The sequence below is a fragment of the Bos indicus x Bos taurus genome, chromosome 15 (genome assembly GCF_003369695.1).
Source record: "Bos indicus x Bos taurus breed Angus x Brahman F1 hybrid chromosome 15, Bos_hybrid_MaternalHap_v2.0, whole genome shotgun sequence".
NCBI lineage: Eukaryota > Metazoa > Chordata > Mammalia > Artiodactyla > Bovidae > Bos > Bos indicus x Bos taurus.
Genome location: NC_040090.1, coordinates 8931274 through 8951127, shown reverse-complemented (window position 1 = coordinate 8951127; position 19854 = coordinate 8931274).

Sequence of the window (19854 nt, the reverse complement as noted above, 5' to 3'; positions counted from 1 at the left end):
CGGGAATCCTAACGGAGGGCCCGTGCCTCCCAGGGAAGACTTTCGTGGCAAGTTCTCCTTTCGTCAGACTATCAACACCCCCATAGGTTGGCAAGCCACCTTGTCTTAAATATCCTTGGGGTATCCCCTGGGGCCTAGGCCAGTATCTAAAATGAAAAGGACTCTGCTTTGACTGGTAGATAACGAAATGCGTAAGAACACAGTTGTACAACAATGGTCCCCGTCTTGCTGAACGCCCGCTCTGTGCCAGGCACCGCGTGCTGCAGAAATTAACAAGTATTAACTCATGTAATTCCCACAACCACCTATGGGGCCGGGATGATGGATCCCATTTTGTAGACGGCACTCATTAATGTTTGATTTCATTTAGGCTTCTGGCTTCCAGCCTAGGCTCACTCTTCTGGTCGCCCCTTATTTGGTGTGACTTTGTCAAATAACCTGACACCATAAACACCCCCCCCCCCACGCACACTCACACGTCTCCACGCACACTCACACGTCTCCATCCTCCAGCCTAATATCCGACCTCAGCCAGGTTGCTGCAAATTGCACTGTCAGGGGACAAAGATCTTATCTGGGGCTCGTTGGCACCCTAGGGGGAGGGCGGGGCACTGTGGTGAGTCCTTTTCTGTCCACACATCCTGTGGTGGGGAAGAGAGATGAGAATGGAGTTCGGGGATCTCAGAGGCTTTCTGGAAACCTTTCAGCCTAAAACTAGATTCCTACAGCAACAACTCCCCTGACACACACCAAGATTCTGGGTTCATTTCAATCCTTTGTTACCAGTAATGTGTTTCCCTACCCCACCTCCCACCAACCTCCTCCCTAGAAAAAACACCTACCTCTTTATCTTGGCTGATGGACTCAGTGAGGGAGGAGGTGGCTGGAAGAGGAAGGCAAGGCTGCAAACTCCCTCTTCATAAGATAAACAAAGGGGGCAGAGAAAGGTGCGTGGTTCCCCCAGGCTTCTAGCTAGGTGGGCATTTTGATTCCAGCTCTGATTTTTTTTTTTTTTTTTCTTTTTTTTCTGCACCCATTCCTTAATCAGGTTTCAGGATCTTGGACGGCCCAGATCCAAATCCTGACTCAGCCTTTTGGGAACTGTGTGGCCCCAGACGAGTTACCCAACTTCTAGCGGTGTGAATTTCTCAGTGTACAAAATGGGACAACCAAAACTAGGAGCCGCTGTGGTGGTTGTGGAGAGTTAAATGGCAGGAATTCACACTTACTGACTATATCAGGTGCTCAGAGCTGGGGTGCCCAGCAGACTGGCATCACCCTCCTGGGAGTTAGGACTGGGTGGGAAATGCTATGCCCTTTATACGGAAGTAAACAGGAAGTGCCTGTCTCACAGGAAGCGCTCAGTGACGGTTAGCTGTCTAATTAGCAAGGTAACAACTCTGATCCTGAGGCGGTGCCCACAGCGTCACCATCCCTGCTGCCAGCCAAGTGCCTGGCCAGTGACAGCCAATAACGAGTGAATGAATGTATGAATTCGACTACAGATCAGGATTATTCCTAGGTGTGCTGTGTGAAGCACAGACCCAAAATCTACCTGACCAGAGTCTCAGGGCTTGGTGGTGGCCTCTGTGACCACTTAGAATCTCAGCTCACTGCCTTAAACAGAACTGGCTCAAGCAGGAATGATGAATTCATTGGTTATTCCTCCTGCCTTCCCAGCAGCATGCCCAAGGGCAGGCACCAGCCTCACTGGTATGCAATGTCACCCCTGATTGCCCCCACTGACTTGGGGACACTTCTAGTGCCCCCCTCGGTGTGACTCCTGCATATACCCAAGAGCTTGCCTTATATCAGTAGAAGGAGGTTATAGGGATGGCTCCAAGACCTCCAGTACAGAAGGAGCTGCCTCAGTAGAGGCGAGCACCCTGTCACTAGCAGCATACAAGCAGAAGCCAGGGAAGAGTTGATGAGGGTGCTAAAGGAGGGGTTCATGCCTTAGTGGTGTTTGATGTGGATAAACCTTGAGCCCTGGGTGACTCGAGTCTGTGTTCTTGTTTCCTAAGCCCATCAGATGGGAGGAGTGAGCACAAGCTCCTTCATCCTTTGTGAAGGAGGCATTGTTGACTGGGCCCTTCTGGTGTGCCAGGCAAGGTGCTGGCTGCGAAGGTCCCAGTCCCTGTCCTTGAAGAGCTCACAGATCCTGGGAGACAGATACACTCACATATAGTCAACAGCAGCAGTAGAAGCAGCTGACAGTAACAGTCAAAGTGCTTGGGGGTGGGGGTGGGGGGCAGAGGAGAAGGAAAAGGCATTATCCTTGGTGTCCACTTTCCCTAAAGTGCCCAATAGAAGTTCTGTTCTCTTTCTTCCTATACAATTTTCTAAAGTGATGTGCTCCTATTGCAGAAACATTCTTTAGACTTCCATTCTACCCCTAACATTTCTGAGTTACCTCATCTTTACAATGAACATAAATGTAAAGAGTATAAAAACTGACACATTGATTTTATTTATTTGATTTGGCCATGCCACACAGCTTCAGGCATCTTAGATCCCGGACTGTACAATCGGCACCCCCACAGCAGAAGTGTAGAGTCCTAAGCACTGGACTGCCGGCGAATTCCTCAAAACCAGCACTTTAAAGTGCTGCCCAGATCTAGGCAAGAATAGATGCTTGACACGTGGTAGCCGTGAGATGTCCTGATGATTTACAGTGCCAGACAGGGAACGTTAACTGACAGGGAGAGAGAAAGGGGTTAGGACCCGGGTTCTGCTTCTAATCAGCCATGGGGCCCTCTGCTGCTCCTGAAAAATGGAAATAGAAAACTACCTGCCTCTTGTGCTTGTGAGAGTCACGTGAGGTGATGAGATGCAAACGGTTTGCAAACGGGAAACGCGGATTCCTATTACTACCATTCGTACTGTGATTCTCATTATTGTGAAATGAATCCCTCAAAACCCCAGGGGGGTGGGGTGGGGTGCGGTGGAGCGGCTGGGGTCGCTCCCCTCCCGCCTCCCACCTGGAGACAGCTGGGGCTCCATCTGCCCAGGGCCCAGCCGGCAGCGGGGCGGTTGCACCTCCTTTGTGCCCGAGTGTCTGTTGTGTGGCACGCGCAGGTGGGTGTTGGAAGGTGGCGTGGGCACAGGGAATGCCAGTGTCTGTGGGTAGAAATCACTTGTGGATTGTGAATCCCTGAAGGATGCAGATGCAATTAGATTTCAAAAATTCCAGCAGTGGAAGCAGGGTTGGCACCCAAGAGATGAGGAGAGAGGCTGGGGGGAGTGCCGGTTGGTCTAGTCTTTGGTCTTAGGGACTGGGGGTAGGTCTCGCCAGGGTCCCCTCTCCAGGGACGCGAGGGGGGCAGGGGGCAGGACTTGTAGAGGAAGAAGATGTCAGAGGCCTGTGGTGCTTGAGCCCAGGGGTTTTGGAACAGACTGTTGTTGTTCAGTCGCTCAGTCGTGTCCGACTCTTTGTGACCCCATGGACTGCAGCATGCCAGGCCTCCCTGTCCATCACCAACTTCCAGACTTTACTGAAACTCATGTCCATCGAGTTGGTGATGCCATCCAACCATCTCATCCTCTGTCATCCCCTTCTCCTCCTGCCTTCAATGTTTCCCAGCATCAGGGTCTTTTCCATTGAGTCAGTCCTTCCCATCAGGTGGCCAAAGTATTGGAGCTTCAGCTTCAGCATCAGTCCTTCCAATGAATATTCAGGGTTGATTTCTTTTAGATTGACTACTTTGATCTCCTTGCAAAAACTGACTGACTTGGATTCAAATCCTTGGTTTGGGCCAGTGATTTCATTTCTCTAAACCTCAGTTTCCTGGTCTGTAAAATGGGAGTAATAGTGGAGCCTATCTCCTAGAGGTTATTGGAAACTTAAGAGAGAGGATGCTTGGTAAGCCCTTAGAAAGAGAAGGCACATAGCCAACTGCCGTGGCTGATATTATTAGTAAGAAGCCCATAAGAGGAGTGGGGGAGAGGGCCTCCGAGGGGCTGATGCTTTGGAAACTGGAAAATTAGCTCTGGGGTGAACCCTGTCAAGCCAGGGGGTGGTGGAAACTGCCGCAATGAGCACCGCGTTGGCCCAGGCGAAAGTCTGCTGTCCCAGGACACAGGGCTTTCGTAAAGCAGGCCAGATGGGCTCTCATAACTCCTGCCGCTTTCCCTTCCTGGTTTGCCTCACTTCCTCCAGAGCTGCTTCCTTCCCTGTGAGCCTGTCTGGTAAGAAGATCTCTGAGTCTTTCCTCTCCAGTCCCAGCAGGCCCAGGCTGAGCGTAGCCTTAGGGACTGGGAGGAGCTGCTGGGAACTCAGGGACCCTGGGACCGGCCTCCCCCACACTGCCTGGCCCCTGCCTCCAGCTCAGGGAGAGCTGCCCAGGCTCCTTCCCTCCACGGCCGCCCTCCCTCCTATGAATCATCCCCACCGCTGCTGTTGCTGCTCCAGGACCACAGAAAGTCAAGCAGCACCTCACCTGGGGGAGAGGCTGCCAGTTACGATGGGGGTGGAAGCAGGCAGGCTCAGCTCTTCTAAAGGAAGGAGGTAACAGCTCAGCCTTGGGACCGGCCGACCCCAGCCAGCCCTTTCTTACGTCCATGGAGTGAGCTCAAGGGGGCAGGTGAGGGCAGAACTTGGGAGTTAGACCACCCTGCGTTTAGGGTCAAGGCTCCAGTCTTCTGGGGCCTTAGTCTTAGGTCTTAATTAGGTCTGTGGCCATAGTCGAGTGACTCGGCCTCCCTGAGTCTCGGTTTCTCCACCTGTCAAATGGAAAGAGAAAAATCATGACGAGGCATGGGTATTAAGTGAGGATTAAGTGAAGCACAACCTCCAAGTCCTGAGCTCAGAGCCTGGCTCACGTAAGTGGTCAGTTAATGCTTATTGACTCAGTGAATGAATGAACGTGTGAAAATGGCAACGAGTCGGGTGGAAGGAGGTGCATATGACTGTCTTTGGGAAAGCCAACCTCTGCCATCTGCGGGGCACGGGGAGGGTGAGTGGGTGCTGTCTGGGGCCCAGGACACCTGTTTTTCTGTGCTGGTATGAAGAAGGCAGCTTCCAAAGCTCAGACAGAATGGAGTAAGGATTACTGCTTGTGGGTACAGCTGACATTTCTGCAAATCAAATAAGAGTCTCAGGATGGGTGCAGACTCTCTGAAAGCTCTGAACCCTGCCTGACCAAAAAAAGAATTGCTATGGGGTCAGGGACAGCAGATAATGGATCTTCAGCTTGGGAGACCCCAAGCATTTCTTCACAGTGATAGCATACAGCAGCCACTCTGGGCTGTGAGGTCAGGACCTTGGTCCCTGGGTAGCCAACGAGGGCCATGAGCAGCACCTCACCCGCCTCCTGCCCAGGAGGTTGTGAGACCACTTGGGTACCACACCCCAGAGGGCTCTATCTAAGTAGATAGCTTTCAGACCCCTATTAGGTGATTTACAGATATTCATCATAACAAAGGATCAATGGTGGCTCAGATGGCAAAGAATCTGCCTGCAATGCGGGAGACTCTGGTTTGATCCCTGGGTTGGGAAGATTCTCTGGAGAGAAGGGAATGGCAACCCACTCCAGTATTCTTACCTGGAGAATCCCACGGACAGAGGAGCCCGGCAGGCTACAGCCCATGGGATTGCAAAGAGTCGGACACGACTGAGCAACTAACACACACACACACATCTTAACAAATGTTACGAGGTTGGTACCCAGTATTAGCCCCATTCTATAGATGTGGAAACTGAGGCCCATTGAGTTACATAACTTGCCCAAGGCCACACCCCAGGAAGCAATGAGGTCAGGATTGGAACCCCAGGCCCAGTGCTGCAGATGGTTCTGGCTGTGAGGCTGACCAGGGCACAGATGGTTGAATCTCCTGCAAGGCTGAGCAGACCCTTGGCCCCGCCCTAGCCCCAGTATGGGGCTTCCCAGGTGGCCCTAGTAAAGAAGCGACCTGCCAATGAAGGTAGGTGTAAGAGACAAGGGTTTGATCCCTGGGTGGGAAGAATCCCTGGAGGAGGAAATGGCAACCCACTCCAGTGTTCTTGCTTGGAGAATCCCATGGACAGAGGGGTCTGGTGGGCTACACCCATGGGGTTGCCAAGAGTCGGACACAACTGAAGCGACTTAGCACGGGTACAGACATCTCCAGTGTAGTCATCCAAGTCTGGAGTAAGGGCATACGTTTACATTTATAACAGTAATTCATAAATGGCTTTTGAGCAGTGGTTCTCAAAGCATCGTTACAGGAAACAGGTTAGAAATGCAGTCTTAGTCTCACCTCAGATTACACGGAATGGAAACTCTGAAGAGACAGAATTGCTGGGCCAGCAATCTGCATTTCAACCAGTCCTCCCTGCAAATTCTGATGAAGCTAAAGTTTAAGAACATGGCTTCAGAGTTTACAAAGCAGAGTAAGTTCCTAGACGCTCTTATTTAAACAGACACTTGGCAATTATTCGGCCCATTCTACAGGTAAGAGTAATGAATCCCCCTTTGCCAGATTATCACCCACCAGGCAAGTGGAAAAGATGGGCCTGAGACCCATAGTCTTCGGTCCTGTGGGTTTTATTTTTTTCTTTCCGTTCTTGGGTATAGAATGCTGACCAAGGCGAGGAGGCAGAGGGGCTCAGAGCTAGGGACTGGAGGTGGGAGCGGGGAGCCAGATGCCCTCTTTTCCAGGGGAGGGGGCGGGCCGTGTTTATTATTCTTTCGGAGGTGCCGCAGCCCAAATTCACATAAATACAGCCCAGCCTGGCGTGTTGCGGGATCGGTTTATTAATACTCGCGGGGCGCTGCCGAGGCGGGTCGCAATAACAAAGGCGGCTTTGCCGCCGCGCACCGCGCCGGAGGCACCATTATGTAATTGCTCAGAGGAGGAGAGCAGGGCTGGGCGTGCCGGAGGCTCGGCACCCGCGGCCGCCGCCGCCGGTACTTGGCGGGCGGGGGACTCAGTCGGCTGGGAGGCTGGGCTCAGGGGCGCGGGGACCCCAGGAGGGCGGCGAGCGGGTGAAGGGAGCACCTACCGAGGAGTCCTCACCCCACGCGCTCCTCCTCCCACGCCCGAGCCACGAGGCGGGTTAACCCACCCACGAGGCGGGTTAACCCCTGCGTGGCTGGGTGCAGCCTGCTGCTCCTGGGGTGGGAGCCCCCAGAGGCAGATCCCCAGTCTCCCTACACGCCCCCCCACCCCCACCCCAGCAGGCTGAACCAGGGTTTCCTGTCCCCCCACTCACCGCGGCTGCCGCTGTCTTTGTCCAATCCTTACTGGAGTCGAGGTAGAGAGAGAAAAGACGACACGCTGGGCAACCTGCGGGTGCAAGACCCGTGCCTTACCTATCAACCGTCTGTGACATGGCCCATTTTGCAGATGGGAACCTGAGTCCCAGAGAGGGCCGGCTTCGCGCCCCAGAAATTCCAGCCCTTCAATCTGTCAACTCCCACACCCACGGTTTTCCCCTGGTACCCTGCAAGAGGTCTTTACAACCACCGTGGATCAGTTGTTGCCTCTGTTTCCTGTGGATCTCCCCGGTAGGGTCTGGGGAAGGGGTTCCCCTTGGGAAGCGCTGGTGTTCACTGAGCAGAGGGTGCCAAGGCCACGATGTTGCCTGTTTGGGTGAGTGGGGATCAGCACATCGGCCCGGCCCCTACACTCCCCACCAGCCCAGACCCTGAGAAGCCACACCGCCAGACCTCCCAAACACTCCAGCGCTTCAGCCCTCCTGGCCTTTGCCCAGGCTGGGCCTTCTGCCAGGAGTGCCCTCCTTCCACCCACCTGGCTGTCTCTTCCCAGCCCTCCCCCCTGCCCCCTCCATCACACATGTACCAGGAAGCCTTCAAGGCTGCCTCTTCCAGCCCTGGCAGCACCTGGTAACTGCACCTGCCTGCCAGGCTCCTCTGTCCATGGGATTCTCCAGGTAAGAATACTAGACTGGGCTGCCAAGCCCTCCTCCAGGGGATCTTCCTGACCCAGGGATCGAACAGCGAATAGCGTCTCCTGCATTGGCAGGCAGGTTCTTTACCACTCGAGCCACCTGGGAAGCCCGCATAGATACGTAAACTCCCCCAAATCACCAGCTGGTAAGGGACACAGCCTGGCTTCGAACCCTAGTCTCGATGACTCCTATGTTTCTAATCTCCCTTTTACAGGATTATTTTGGCAATTAGATGAGAAATACTGAAGGCCCAGCATACAGCAGGTGCTCAATAATGTGTGTGCCCCTCCACTCTAGCTCCCAAGATTTGCCCACTGCCCCTCCCCCCAGGGGCATTCTGGGAGCCCCTCTGTTGGGGTGTGGCTGAAGGAAGGGGTTGCAGGAAGACTTTGGCAGAAGGAAGTGTTCTGGTTTCTGAGTAAGAATAAATTATTGTTTTATATCCTTATATTAAGAGGAGGGCACAGTGTGCATTTGCCAATCTAAGTGTGTTGAGCTGCCACGCCTTGTGTTTTGCCAATTGCTAAAATATATTTTCAGCCCAAGGCAGTAAACAGTGGCCCACTCTGCCTGGCTGCTGCTGCACTCCAGAGGCGGGGAAGGACACGGCCCAGGCAGGGCTGTGGGAGAGGAGGCACCAGTGGGGTCCTGGGGTGGGGAGAGAGTTCCTGGGGGTCCCTTCCAGGTCATTAGGATTTGAAGGGCAGGACTTTTCATTTCTCTGAGCCTCAGTCTACACAGCTGAAAATGGGCCTGTTGCTAGGGCCTTGTCCCTGCCACAAGGAGAGAACAGGGGCTGTGAAAGTGCTTTGTGCTCATGAGGCACCATATTGTGGGTGGTGGTGTTAATCACTCAGAGCAGTGAGAGTGCCCATCTCTGTGTTGCCTCACCGCAGCTACCGGCGCCTACCCTGTCTCCCCAGCTGTAACCCAAGTCACTGTCCTCTGTCTCCTCAGTTGCTGTCTGTCCCCCTCCAGCGCGCGGCTTTGCCTTCTCCAACTTACCATCCACTCAGCAGTCCAAGAGAGCTTTGAAAAAGTTGATTGGAGAAGATGAAACATGGCTTCCCCTGCTGCTTCGGGTAAAATCCAGACTCATCGCTGTAGCATCTTGGCCCTCGTCCTCTGCCCGCCTCCTCTCATTCCCTTGCACCAGCCACACGGTGTTCACCTTCCTAGTTCTGTCTCTTTGGCGGCGCAGTGCAGCTTGCGAGATCTTAGCTCCCTGACCAGGGGTTGAACTCGGGCCCTCCGCAGTCAAAGTGCCAAGTCCTAACCACTGGACCACCAGGGAATTCCCCAGCCACCTTCCCAGTTCTTGTGTCCACTGAACTTATCTCTACTTTGGGCGCTTGGTACATGCTGTTCCCTCTACTTGGAATGCTGTTCCCATAAGGCCTTCCCATGGCAGCCTCTCTCTCTCTCTTTCAACCCTGGTGTCAACTGAAAGGTCATCTCAGAGAGCCTACTCAGTCACCGTATCACAGTTGACCCCTATCACCCAACTGGTCCATCTGTTCTCTACCCTTATGGCGGGTGTCACCGTCTAATATCACCTTTCCATTTTTAAATGTATCTGTTTCTTTTATCTGCCTCCAATAAATATACCCTCCTTGCCTATAGAAACCTGATTTGTTTCACTCACCATTGTATTCCTAGCACCTTATTCTGTACATATTACATAAGAGATAGAGAGAGAGAGGTGGGGAGATTGATAGAGGGATTGAGAATAATTGAGAATAAATAATAGTGGAGAGCAGAAGCGCCAGATATTAACCCTACCCTATTGCGCTGGGAATGTTGGAGTGCACAGCCTATGCAGCAGTACCCAACAGCCCGGGGGTAAAGGCTGTCATAGACCTGTCATTTCATTTTGCGAGATTTTTAAATGAACTTCTAATGTTTAAGCTAAAAAGAATATGAGAATACACATACATGAAACAAGTGGTTTTTGCCACAGAGAAGCTTGTGATCTGATGGGGGAGGCAGACAGCCGAGCAGATGCTACTCCCAGGTGCCCTCTTGGGCCCTGCCGGGTCCTGCTGTCTGGATCCATCCTGTGTGCTGTTCCCTCCGCGGATGCTCTTCCCCCACCACGCCCAGTCTTCACCTAGCGGCTCTTGTTCATGCCTCTCTTAGCTCAGCTCATTTCCTCTCAGAATTCTTCCTGGCCACTCACCTGCATCTCCCATACTCTAGTCCCAGGTTGGGCTCCCAAAGACCCTCCCCAAACCGGGGCCGGGGCTGCTGGAAAGGCTCTTGGGAAAGACTTTCCAGAAACGGTGACATTTAACTGAGCCAGGAAGGACGAATGGGAGCTATGGAAAGTGGTGGAGTGATGGAGAGCCAGCCCTGGAAGGGGCTGGAGACCTCTTTGGCCCCACTCTCTCATTTTACAGGTGGGCAAACTGAGGCCCAGGAAGGCTGTGGGAATTGCTCAAAACAGCTTACCCATTAGTGGCAGAGCCCAGGTTAGAATGCAGGTGACCCCAGCAACTTTCTCAAGACACCCTGGTGGACTTGAGAGTTAGGTTCGGAGTGCCCAGGGCCGGCTGAGAACTACTTCCGGGCAGGACTGTGTCCAGTTCACTGTCGTATCTGTGTGCCTAGCCCAGAGTCGGCATGTAGTGAGTGTCTGAGGAGTGTAGGGAGTATGTGTCGGGGGCGGGGGGATGTCTGTGAGAGCAGGGGTGATCTTGGTCTCGGCAGCCCCCCTCCAACACACATCCAGCTCCCTGGCCCAGAGCGTAACCCTTGGAGTCCAAGGAGCCTGACCTCCAGTGGGTGCAGCGAGCTTTTGAACAACTCCCCCCAACCTGACCCACCCCTCCCCCTCCCCCTCCCCTTCCCCTTCCCCTCCCTTTCCCCTCCACCTCCCTGTCCCCTCCCCCTCCCCCCACCAGAGACACAGGGCAGCCCTCAGCCACCCTGACCTCTCTGCTCAGTCCAGCTTTCTCTTTCTTTTCCTTCTGCCTTGCTTCACACTGAGTCCCTCCCCCGCCCTGGTGAATGCAAACTGAAAAGAAAAAAAAAAGAGAAAAGAAATCCCATTCGGCAGCGGTGGCGTCAACAGTGAAAAATACCCAATTTGAGGAGTAATCGCTCCTGTAATGATTGTCAGAGCCCTGAGTCACTACGGCACATCAGGGGGAGGCGCTGGGTCTCCCGGGCTCCCTGAGTCGTGCCACTTGGGCTGTTTAATACCCTGACCTCTGTGTCTGCGTCTGTGGAGCGGAGGGAAAACCGGCCCAAAGGAAGGGACAAGGGGTTGCTTCATCTCAAGACTCTCCCTGAGGCTGAGGGTCAGAGGTCAAGGTGGCGCACACAGCCGGTATGGAACTCATCAGGGGACATGGTCAGCTTACCCGGGGCCAGTGGGAGGAATGCAGTGCTGGGGTCAGGGCTTCCGGAAAGGCTTGTGAGTTAGGACTCTTGGGACAGGCTTCCTAGAAACGGTGACATTTAACTGAGCAGGGAAGGAGCTATGGAAAGTGGTGGAGTGATGGAGAACCAGCCCTGGAAGGGGCTGGAGACCTCTTTGGCCCCACTCTGTCATTTTACAGGTGGGCAAACTGAGGCCCAGGAAGGCTGTGGGAATTGCTCAAAACGGCTTACCCATTAGTGGCAGAGCCCAAGTTAGAATGCAGGTGCCTTGACTCCTTCTGCAGTGCTCTTTCTTCTGATGTCACTCTAGCTCACAGCAATAATAAGGACAGCGTGTTGAGTGCTGAGTTGAGTCAGGCTCTGCTCAGTGCCTTCTGTGTGTGTGTGTGTGTGTCTTTGTGTACTATCTCCTTCCACCTTTGGATAACAGTGTAAGGTAAGATTAGAATACAGGTCCTATTCCAGTTTAGTAAGCTTCAGAGAGGTTAAATGACCTATTCTAGGGCACACAGCCTGGCTTTCTTAGCCCCCTGAAGTCCCTCTCGGTTTCTCCATTCTCCAACCAGTGGTCCCGAGAGGAGAGAGGGCAGCTTCAGGGGCCCCCATCCCTGGGAGGGCTGCCCTCTCTCTCCTCTCTGAAGAGGATTAAGGAGGAACCCCTTCCCCAAAGGCGTGAGGAGGGAGCCTGGACCTTCCCTCAGGGCCTCCGCAGGAAGAGAAGGCTGATGGTCAGGGAGATGAGAGGCAGGTATTTCAAGTCCCCACCAATGAGAGTCTGCCTTGCCAGGGCCCATCTGAGATCAATGTCAAGTGGATTCCAGCTTTGTGGGGAGGACATTGGGTGGAACTGGAGGAGAGAGGGGGAGGACGAGGCTCAGTGAAGAGAGGGCAGCTCTCAGTGGCCGGCTGGCCCCTCACTCAGACCCCCAGGTTGGAAAGGGCCCCTGGAACAATGAGTTACCTCTTAGAAGTGGGGCTATTGCTCTGGGTGCCATAGAAGGAGGGCCACAAAATGAGGGGAGGTGTTTTTAAAGGATTTAATAATATTTTTTAAATGCAAGGTACTATTGTCATCATGGGATTTCTTTACAATTACTTTAGAGTTTAATGTTTTATTTAGAGTTTCCCTGGGGATAGAGGGAGATGCCATCATCTTCTCAGGACTTGCTTTAAGTGTGGGGAGGGGAGAAGTGGCAGGAGGGTCTCAGGGCCACCCCTGCTCTCCCCTGGGAGATGGCAGGGGACTGTGCCCCAAGAGCCACTAACTAAGGAGCCAGAAGTGTTGACACCAGACCAGCCTCTGGCAGAACCTTCCTGTGTGAGCTTTACTTTGTGAAATCGCCTGTCTTTGGGGGCCTCGGTTTCTTCCCCTGTGAATTGGGAATGGTGACTTGCCTGTGTCACAAAACTTTAACTGCCATTCAGGCTAAAAATACACAGAGGACAGCCAGGAAGGCCACGCCTGTGAGGCCTGCAGGGAATCACCTGGAGGGTTTACCAAGAATGCAGATTCCGGACTCCCCGGTGGCCCAGTGGTTAAGAATTCACCTGCCAACGCAGGGGACGCAGGTTCGATCCCTGGTCCAGGAAGTTCCCACGTGTTTCAGGGCAGCTAAACCTGTGCACCACAGCCAGTGAGGCCCTCATGCCCTGGAGCCTGTCCTCTGCAACTAAAGAAGGCTCTGCGATGAAGAGCAGCCCCCACTCGGCTCAGCTAGAGAAAGACCACGCACAGCAGTGAAGACCCAGCACGGCCGACGCCCCAGTGAAAAGAATGCAGATTCACAGGGCCCTCCCTAGGCCTTCCGGGTCAGAATCTAGCCACCCCTCCCTACCCCAAGTCACCCTGAGGCCCAGGCAGACTGAGGACCACAGCCGTGAGGTGGTGAGCACTCACCAGGGGCCAGAAATTTGAGTTTCCGTCTTGGCTTAACTTCTGAGGAACTGTGTGGCCTCAGTGGGTGGCTGACGTCTGTTGTGCAAGCTCAGGGGACTGGCCCGGGGCCGGGCCGTGTCTGAAGGGTGTCCACACCCTCACGGTGCCTCTCTGGGTTCTCAGAGGTGGGGCTGCCTGGGCAGTTGGAGGTGAAAAGGGCATGGGTCTGGCACAGAGGCCCAGTGAGTTTGGGGCCCAGGACCTGGAATCGGGCCCTGACCACTTCTAAGAGAGGGGGCAGACCCCACCAACCCCCAGCTTCCAGCTGGGCCTCAAGGCTTCCCCAGCCTCCAGAGAGGGGTGGCAGCGGGCCATCTGCTCAGGCCTGGGCCGGGGCGGGGGAGGCAGGGAGTGCTGAGTGGCCTTTCTGTTGGGACCCAGCCTGAAGAACAGATGGCCAGGGGGCCGCTGGCAGGTGAGGGGGCGGGCAGAGGCCCGGCCTGCCCCCCTCGCTTCTGCCAAGTCACAAAGTCCTCTCTTCCAGGGAGAGGAGGCTCCCACAGGCCATTCATGGTGACCACAGCCAGGAAGATGTGGGTTTAAGGAGATTAGCGGGGGCCCACTGCAAGCTGCTGCTGGGAGAGGCCTGAGAAGTCCTGTGACACAGGCAGCTTCAGCTGGAGCCAGGACGGAGTGGGAGGGGAGGGGAGGGGCTGTCAGAGCCACCTCTGGCCCAGGCAGCTTAGGGCTCACTTCGTCTAAGTGAGATCCAACCAGTCCATCTTAAAGGAAATCCACCCTGCATACTCACTGGAAGGACGGATGCTGAAGCTGAAGCTCCGATACTTTGGCCACCTGATACAAACAGCCAACTCATTGGAAAAGACCCCAATGCTGGGAAAGATTGAAGGCAGAAGGAGAAGGGGGCAACAGAGGATGAGATGGTTGGATGGCATCACTGACACAATGGACATGAATTTGGGCAAACTCCAGGAGATGGTGAAGGACAGGGAAGTCTGACGTGCTGTAGTCCACAGGGTCTCGAAGAGTCCGACAGAACTTGGCAACTGAACAACAAGTCTAAACCTGTCCCAACTTGTTTTGCCAGTTGGGAAACTGAGGCCTGCAAAGGGACAGAGACCCCACCCCACGTCCCCCAGCAAGTCAGCAGCAGAGCCGGGAGTGGAACCCAGGGTCAGGATTTGAGGCTCTTCCTGTTACACCTGCCCCGTCCCTTCCGACAGCCTCCTCATCCCCCTCCCTCTGCCCTTCTCCCCACCCTGTGATCAGGCCCTGGCCACCTCCCCAGACCTGGCCCTGGCCTGCCCATCTGTGTGTTTGCTCGAACTTTTCCTCCTGCAAATCTTTCCAGACCCAAATCCAGCTTCCAGGTTTGAGGAACATTCCTTGGAGCCTAGATATCTGACATGGGAGGCTTGTGCTGTTAGCTTTGGGTGATAAAGGCCATTTCCCTTCATGGTAAAGGAGTAACTGATATCCAAAGAGGGAACGATGTTTACAAATGATTCCCACCACGTTCTACCTTGTGGGATTCAAGTTTTCTTTAAAAATATATGTGAGCTTCACTATCCCAGATGCTAACAAGGAATCTGGTGAAACAGGGTCCTTTTGGGTCTCTTTCTTGAAGAGAGAAATTTTCTGTTTTCTCTCCAAGGTTTCCTAGAGCGTCAGATTTCCTTCCTTTACAGAGGCAAGCGCTGAGCAGGAGAAGCTGGGGTGGGTGCCAGTGGAGCGGCACCCAGATGAGGCTGGCGACTGTCCCTCCCCTGTGTGCCGAGGAAAAGCAGGCCCCAGGGCGATGCAACTCAACTGGCTCAGAAAGAGGAGCTGGAGGTGGGGAGGGGAGGGGCCGTCACCTTGTGCCTGCCGAGAAGCCCGGGTGTGGTCCTGGCTCCACTGTTGACAACCTGCGTGAGCCTAGACCCCTCTCTGCACCTCATCTGTGCCTCCCTGACCAGGCTGTAGGGACATCTCACGAGGGTCCCAGGAGGGTCACGTGAGCACAGACACCAGTCCTCAGGGAGGGATGTCAGGCCTCAAACCCTGTCCCTTGTAGGGCCCCACCCAGGTGATGACACCACTGTCCTCCATGACCACACACTTCCCGAGTGCCGCAGTCCTTTGCGCCAAGGAAACACCAACTGTCTCTTCACCTGGAAGTGCTCCCTGTCCCAACATTGCTGTGTGTCTAGCTACAACCCTGGCCCTCTCTGATACTCTGGTTTCTCAGCCCTTGAAGGAGGGCCGCTGACATCTCGCTCTTCAAAGACTCTGCCGGCCCTGGAGAGCTGTTCCAAGCTTTCTCTGAGCACCGTGGACAGGTCCGGGGACATCTGGCCCCCCTGATGTAAGCAAGGCTGGAGAGGCCTGAGGCCAGAGATGGACAGCTGGTTCCCATATTGTGGAGCTTCTGGCGGTGGCCAAGAGATGAGCCTGATCCAGAGAACCTTTGTGGATCCACCCAGACCAGATTCATTCATTTCATTATTCATTCGCTTAGTGAGCCCTTACAGTGTGGCAAGGACCGTGGTAGGCTCCGAGCACACAGCAGTGAAAAAGGCGAACCCGGGGGCTCCCCCGTGGTCCCCTAAGTTTATCCTCTGGTAGAAGAGACAGAAAAGTCTGCAAACGGGTTTGCATAGTGACAAAATGTGGTGGGTGCTCTGGAGGTTGCGAAGGAGCACGGAGACGGAGGATACTTGCAGAGGGGAGGGATGGTTAATAATCTCTAGGTGAGGGGCTGACCCTGGCCTCTTAAAGGTGTGATCTTAGAACTGAGACCTGAAGGGTGAGAGGGAGCCAGCCACCTGTTGTTTTACACGGAGGTAGGTGAAGGGGTCAAGGGACTCCAGGAGGCCCTCACGATGGAGGCAAAGTGAGACAGAATCCGGAAGCGGGGCTGTAGTGGAGGTAGGAAAAGTAGCCAGATCCGGTTAAGTTTTACTTTCTTCCCAAGACCGCTGGGAAGCCGTGAGAAGCAAGGAAAGGGCAGTGACTTGACCAAACCCACATTTCCCGCATATTCCTGAGCTCCCGCCGGCTCCTGTTTGTGATGGCTAGGAACCTGACACAGAGGTCTCCAAAGTGGGGTGCAAACACCCCAGGGAGATGCGCAAGGGAGTTCACTGAGGAGAAAGGAATATTCAAAACTGATATTTCTATTTCCATTTATCCAAAAAGGGGCGCGAGGAGAATTTCGTTTTACCAGTATTTATGGATTCACGCTGATGTCCATATTTGGTCTCTATGTCAAATGTTACTGCAGAAAAGATTGGGCTGGCAGCCCGGCCTTTTTCCTTGCTGTCTGCATTTTGAAGAATTTTCTCTTCATTGGAGACCGGTTCAGCAATCTCTAGATTAGAATTCTCTCTGACTGGTTTTTCACCAAGCGGAATGAGGACTTGAGAGCATAAAGGAAGGGCAAAAACATAAGAAATCTTGAGTGTAATGCAAGCGCTTGAATCCAGAACGAGGCTGGTGCGGGCCCTTTGCCTCCCAGCATCCGCTCTGACAGCCACGGAGGAGCAAACGTCGCGATGATCCAACTGGGTCTAAGAGTGGTCCCCAAAGTTCAGGTATGAGTGAGAAGACAGTTTGCAATAAGAATTTCTATCCAGCACTATGACTGTGCCTGTGGGCTTAGTTGTCTCCGACCCCTTGGACTGGAGCCCGCTAGGCTCCTCTGTCCATGGGGTTTTCCAGGCAAGAATACTGGAGTGGGTTACCATTTCCTTCTCCAGGGGATCTTCCCAACCCAAGGATCAAACCTGCGTCTCCTGAGTCTCCTGCATTGCAGGATGGGTCTTTACCCACTGAGCCGTGGATTCCAATTATAAATGTAGATTTTTGGTTTGTGATCTTAGGGAATGATGGCATAAAACCATTCACATTTATTAAAACATTAAAAATATTGTTGTAATCTAATTGGATTGCACTTTCAATTTACATTTTTGTGCATGTTCAATAACATTCAGCCTGCATGAGTATAGTAATGCATGATTATTATTTATAAATGAAGAGAGATATTCAGTAGGTGTGATCAAAACTTTTTGTTGTGTCAGGGGCATGAGCAAGCTTGATAGACACCCCTGGACTGTGATGTGAGGCTTTCGTCTGGAAAGAATTTTTTTTTTTAACTCCCCAATGAAACAGTTCATTCCCTTAAAGGGTAAACGGCAGATCCTGGCAAGTCTTTCTGCTTATTTATTCACCGGCCAGTAATAGAAGTGAACACATATCCTGGCTGAAGGAGAGGGTGCTTCTGATGGTTGTACATGGGGCTGGAGCCCTGGAGAATGGGAGCTTGCCCCTGTGAGGTTTGCCTGCTGGCTACCTCTATACCAAGACCCACTTCTCTGGCCTGACCTTATCAGCCACGCCAGGGCTAACTGTTTATAGCATCCTGGAAAGGTGCTTGATGCTGTGCTGTGAGTACGGAGGGTCTGCTGTGTGTCAGGCCCCAGGCCCTTCGTTCCACATCCCTGCCTGCCTCCCTTGGAGCCCAGCATGAGGCCGGCAGCGCCCCTGGGGAATTTGCCTCCCTGCCTTTCTCGTGCCTTCCAGGCTTAAGCTCCTCCACAGGTACAACCCTGCTGCCATCTCCCCCACCCCTCATCACACACCCAGAGTCCAGCAGACCCGGGGAAAGATGTGTCCAGCTGCCTGCAGCTGGGCTAAGCCAGGCTTCAGCCCCACACAGCTCCAGGTCCTCTGGCTGAAGGGTCAGGGCACCAGGCTCCTTCCCATCAGGTCCCTCCAAGCTCTCCTTTTCCCAAAAAGGTCTTCACAAACTCCAGCGGTCCTTGGATGCCCCCAGTTGCCCTAAATTTGGCTATCATGCTGCCTGCCTCCCCTCTCCCCACCCCGCCCCGATCCCTGTCACTCCTGCCACCGTGATCCAGCCAGAGAGCTCCCCAGAGCAAGCTCGCATTCCTGTTCCCAGGCATCAGTCTCCATGCTGTTGGCATCAGTGCACATTTATTAATAAAATGAGCAAAAGAACCAAATGCTTCGGCAGCTCCTGGAGCTTACCCTAGGCTCTCCACGTGCCCAGTGGCACCAGAGGGCAGAGACGGGGTCCTGGAAAGGAAGTCTGTGGAGCCAAAGGGGGCCAGGTCCCTGATCCTTGGTAAGACCTTCCAGAATGCACAAGAGCTGATGAAATGCCTTGGGTGGCTTTGGGAAAGGAAGCCACAACAGTGGCAGGGTGGCCTGCAAAAGGCTGCTTAGAAGACCTTGCTCCAGACAGCCCCTTGCAGCTCTCCTCTGAGAGAGAGGGCCAGGCTAGAACCACACCCCGACTCCCCACCTCTCCCAAGCCCCAGGGAGCCTTGGAGAGTGGGTTAGAATCCACCCACCAGCGAAAGTGCTCTTCGTGAAAATGATGCCACCGCAACAGTCAAATCCTACCCTTGTGGGGCCTTTGCCAGATCATCTAGCCCAGTTTCCCACTCCCAGACCACCTGGGATGCTGCACTCAACTGCAAACACATCTCGTATCCTCGGGCCCACCCTGGACTCCGGGGAACCTTGTTTATCCCGTGTCTACCATGTGTTGGTCTGCGGTCAGGTCAACACTCAGGAGCCACAAATTCAACCTCTCAGTTCTCATTTCCCTCTCCCCAACAAAACAAAACACATCAAATAAACTGGGGTAAGGTGAGAAAGAAGACAATTGTTCTAATCTTTCAAGATCATTATGAAGATTAAATTGAGGAATGTACTTAAAAACACCAAAATCTAATCACTAAGACCATGTGTATGAACTCATTTAACCCTCATCACAACCCTAGGATACAGACATCATATTAAGCCCATTTCACAGATGAGGAGGGCTCTCCTGGTGGCTCAGCAGTAAAAAATCTGCCTGCCAGTCCAGGAGACGTGAGTTCGATTGCTGCATTGGGAAGGTCCTCTGGGGAAGAAAATGACAACCCACTCCAGTTCTCTTGCCTGGAAAATGCCATGGACAGAGGAGCCTGGCGGGCTGCAGTCCAAGGGGTCATAAAGAGTCGGACACGACTGAGCGACTAAAGAACAGCAACAACAGCAGATGAGGAGGCCGAAGCTCAGAGAGGTTAGGTGATTTGCCAGAGGCTGCTCGGAGAATTGTGGCTGTGATTCAGGTAAACATCTTGGTACAGTGCCTGAAACTTAGTAACTTGGTAGTTTATTTAAAAGGAAAAGAAAAAGGGAGCTCAGATCTGTGGCTCAGTCTTGGGGAGAGGACACTGTCCTTGCCTTGCACCCAAAAGTTTCTGCCCTACCCCTGGTCAACCCACCGCCAACCAAAAAGCTCTCTGGGCAGAAGCACCCCAACCGCCTAAATTCGTGGCCAGAGCTAGCACCTCTGCCCCAGTGCCTGCACCCCGGGCCCCGAGGGGAATCTTGGAAGCTGAATCCAGCATGATCCCTCCGGCACCCGTGCACCCACTCAGGCCATTTCACCCTGACGTCTGCACAGGCTTTCTCACCAGGTCGGGCTGGGAACATGCATTAAGCCTCCTCAGCTCACGCCTGTGCGTTCAAGTTCTCAAGTGGTGCTTTTCTTCGAGCGGCGTGTCACGTACGTTAGAAGAGTGAGTCCAACACAGCGGAGGATTGCAGGGGAATGGAAGGAATGTGCGTTCAGCCAGACACTGGGGTGGGACCGGGGCGTACTGTCTCGTTTGTCTTCCCACCT